Raw genomic sequence first — 4,077 nt, 5'->3', positions numbered from 1 at the left:
CCAACACACACTCACACACACACTTCTTCCACATCTATCTTACACCAGAGAGTTAAAAAAAAATGCAGCCCCACTAGAGTTATGAAACAGGATTTATGGGGGCTGTACGCGCACGCGGAGGGCGCAAACCCAAGGGTTTGGGCCGAAAGGGACCAACAACCCGCCCACTCCCGCCCCTTCCGCCTCCCGCCCCGGTGCGGGGGCTAATTTCAAGGTTAGCTCACGTGGGCGCGGGCGCCCGGAGCTCCTTGCACGAGTTTGGGGCGGGTTCCTCATCCCCCAATCTAGGGCAGTTTGTTCAACTGCAGTAAAGGGAGCTTGATGTTCCAGCAGGGAAGGGATTTCTGAGAACTGGGACTGTCCTCAGATGAACTCGCCTCCTCCGGCTGCTGCTGCTGCTGCGGTGGCCGCCTGCGGAAGACTTTTTAAAAGGGCGATGCCAGGCCCCGGCGAGCGGCTCGCAAGTGGCTGCGCCGCCCGCCAGTCTGCGGTTCGAGCCTTGCGCCCCCCTCTGAGCGCGGGTGATTCATACTGCACAGCGCGGGGCTTCTCCGAGTGCGGGGGACTGCGAGCTAAACTTATCCTCTTGCATATGCATGAACGGGTGGCCTTTCTGCTCTGCAAAGGAGAGGCCTGGAGTTTTGCGGAAAGCTGCTAAGTGGAGCGAGAGCAAAGTAGGGCGTCGTGCAAGTTTTCGCGCAAGCCAGAGGCCCCCTCCCCCCCAGCCTCTGGGTGTTAACTGTCGTTATGGCGATGGGCGTTTCACCAGATAGGGCTTTACCTGATTGTATTTCAAATCCAGGAAACTCCGCCATTGTTGGAAGCCCGATCCCTTCAGCCCCGCCTCCTCCTCCCCAAACTCGCCACCTTCTCTTAATTACCCAGTTTTCACTAAAATGAACACTGCTTTTCCCTAAATTTGCCCTGTGTGCCTAGACAGGGTCTCTGAAGCCGAAGGGCTTGGGTCCAGAAAGAAGTCTGGATCCAGTCCAGAGTGAGGTCCGACACGTGATCTCCTACCCCCAGCGGGCCATCTGTTCTCTTTCCTTCCCGCCTGGAGGCTGGCAGCTCGGCCCAGCACCGTCCACGCCTCGCAGTAGGAAAGAATGAGAAACGCTAGAGTTGGCGGAACCCAGTGCCTCCAAAGTGCGATTTTAACCTAAACCTCCCTGGGTCTCGGGCAGGGATGAGACCTGGCAATACGTATTTTAAATTAAACTCCAGGGGATCAGCTCCACCCAGGCTAGTTGGGGAAACTCTGCCTTGGACTCAGGTTGCATAAAAATCTTCAGGGGAGGGGCCTGGGAATGGGTTGCTCTCTGCCGGGAACTAGTTCACTTTGGGCTAGGGTGGAAAATTTAGGAAAAAAGATGGGATTCTCTGAGTCCTCCAGGCTACTTCCCACAAACTAACCTGAAGAAAGAAAAAGCAAGACCATGAAGTTAAGGAAGAAAGGTTTTAAGGGACTTTGGACAAATTTATATTTGTGCCTGCTATTTTATTAAATATTGATGTCAAGTGTTCTGACCTTCACTGGCATAAAGAGCTGTTTGTAACCGCACAGTAGATGAAGTGGTGTTGAAAGAACCCAAGTTTTGCCCAGTTTTTACCCTAGGATTGTTTTTTAGAGGAGGGGATCCGTAGACTTTGGAGTTTGGAAGGGACTATGGAGATGGATTAATCTATTCCCATCAATTCACAAATAAGGAAACAGCTCTAAGAGGTTTCCTAAAGTGACACAGCTGTCTCAGGCCCAGGAAGCCATTGTTCTTGAGAACTTGGATTATAAAGACAAGGTTAGGCAGAATTTAGAAAGGAAAATGCATACTTACAAACTAGAAACACAGTTACAGTCTTTGAATTCTCCTGCTCCTCCCAATTGGTTTGTGTAGATTTGAAATGTGTTTTTATACAGACTAACTTGGGGAAAAACAGACCTCATATTTATGTGGCGGAGTGTATACTTTACTGTAAATTATTCATTGTAATTAGGAATGATTCATATTAATTTGGGATAATTCATTTTGCCAGAATTTTAAGTAGGACAACTACATGCTGGCAAAACAGCATAAGCTGGTTTTAAACATAAAACTTACAATATACATCCCCACACAGCAAGGAAACCTGTTGTTGAAAATACAAGAAAAAAAAATTGTGATGTAGGAATTATTACTTGTAATATGTTATTTTTATATATATTTATTTTTTAACATATAAGCCTCATTGAAGACAGAGTGACTTTTCATTTCTGTATTCCCTTATGCCTAGCTCATTGACAGAAATGTAAATAATCTGGAGAGTGAATGAGTAGAAAAGGAGAAAAAAGAAGCAATCTACAATTTTAGAATTGTGGGGTTTAAAAAGATATTCTAAATCAAATCCAGCAGCTATTATGTTTGTAAATGTGTGAGAGAGATCTGTGTGTATGAAATCTCAGTTTTCTTTTACTTTATTACTTTCTTTTATAACTCTGAAATGAATGCGTTGTAAGAGTTCCGGGTTTATGTCCAGTCCAAACAAAATTAAAGGGAAGAGAAGAGGGCAAGAGGTAGGGAGGGGAAAGTTTATATTTTTTAAAAATCCTGTAATGATTGATTTATTCAAGTTCCTGGATTACAGTCTTCAAGGAAAAATAATTTTCTTTTTTTTTCTGGAATCACCCCAGTATTAATTCTGGGGCTGTGCGAAGGTACCCAGTGCAATAGTAGCACTGAAAGTCCGAGAGACTGTACAGGCCATTATCGTAGGGACCCTAGAGAGATCCCTCAGGTATTTGTGCTGGACCTTAAAGAGGCAAGAGAAGGTGCAGTTTCTAAGTGATCATGTATCCTTGGGGACAGAGTGTGTCCCAGAAAAATCATGAAGTAGGCAAACTCTCCTGAGCATTAGTGAATTCTTTTCTAAAATTAAGGGGATTGGAATTCAAGAAACCTAAGATGGCTTCCCTTTTACACACAACGATGTATGTGTCCATCTTACTAGTATGATAGTGATGGTGATGATGATGATGATATTCTCGGTTGACCAGAGCCCCCTTTCTATACTTCCCTTTCCCATTTAGTCACCTACTGTAATATCTTCATGTACCACTTCAAAAACAAAGTCAAAATAAACTATGCTAGCCTTCAGACTGGGAGGATTAATTTGGGATCCTTCTTTCAGAAACCAAGAATCAGGTGTAACTTTCCCAAACCTTAACAAAGGTGAACAGCCAGTGGGGGTCACGGTTGGACCTCACTGGATCTGCATCACATAGAAGCAGTTACCTCTCACACCCAGTTAGGAAAGTAAATGTATTTTTAATCAATTGTGCTGACAATGGGCCTTCTGCAGGAGATTAGCCCTAGATTCTTTTCTCAGCTATGAAGATGGAAAACAACCCCATCATTCATTAAGAGACAGAGGCAAACGGAGTTAATCAGACTCTAGGGTTCATACTAATTGTTGATCAAGTACTGGCGAAAGCTTCTGGCTGGTTACAGTTAAGAATTTGTTTAACATAGTTAATATTTCACAAAACCAAAGAGCTCAGTTGTTGTAAAGCTCAAAGAGCTAGGAATCGGGAGATCTATGGTTCCAACTGAGGTCTGTCACTATCTCCCCTGATAAGATAGACACGTCACTTCTCTGTGTCCCCAGTCTCCACATTTTTAAGGTGAGGGAAGGACACACATCCTAACAACCATGCAGGGAATCTGTGGAATGAAAATGAGCTAAGAATGTTTTTAAAAAAAATGTTATACAAATGACGGTTTTGTCTCCATTTATTTGAAGGTGGGTCACAATAGCTTCAAAACAACAACAACAAAAAACTTACTTAGGATAAATTGCTCTAGGGCAGGAGAAGAAGTAAAAGGTATCACAAAAGCAATGATTAGGTGTTTCAAAGTAAGAATAGCCAGACAATAGAAAGACTGTGCTCTTAAAACAGAACTTTGTCACCTTTGCATTTTTAGGATGAATTAGTCATAGTTCATATGCTGGATAGAAGGACTATTAAAAATCTTCCCCAAAGCACGCTGCATCCAAAAACTGAAAAAGAGAAGTGATGCTTTCTCATTTCTGTTTATTCTTGGA

The sequence above is a fragment of the Rhinolophus ferrumequinum genome, chromosome 12 (genome assembly GCF_004115265.2).
Source record: "Rhinolophus ferrumequinum isolate MPI-CBG mRhiFer1 chromosome 12, mRhiFer1_v1.p, whole genome shotgun sequence".
NCBI lineage: Eukaryota > Metazoa > Chordata > Mammalia > Chiroptera > Rhinolophidae > Rhinolophus > Rhinolophus ferrumequinum.
This window is presented reverse-complemented; position numbering follows the sequence as displayed.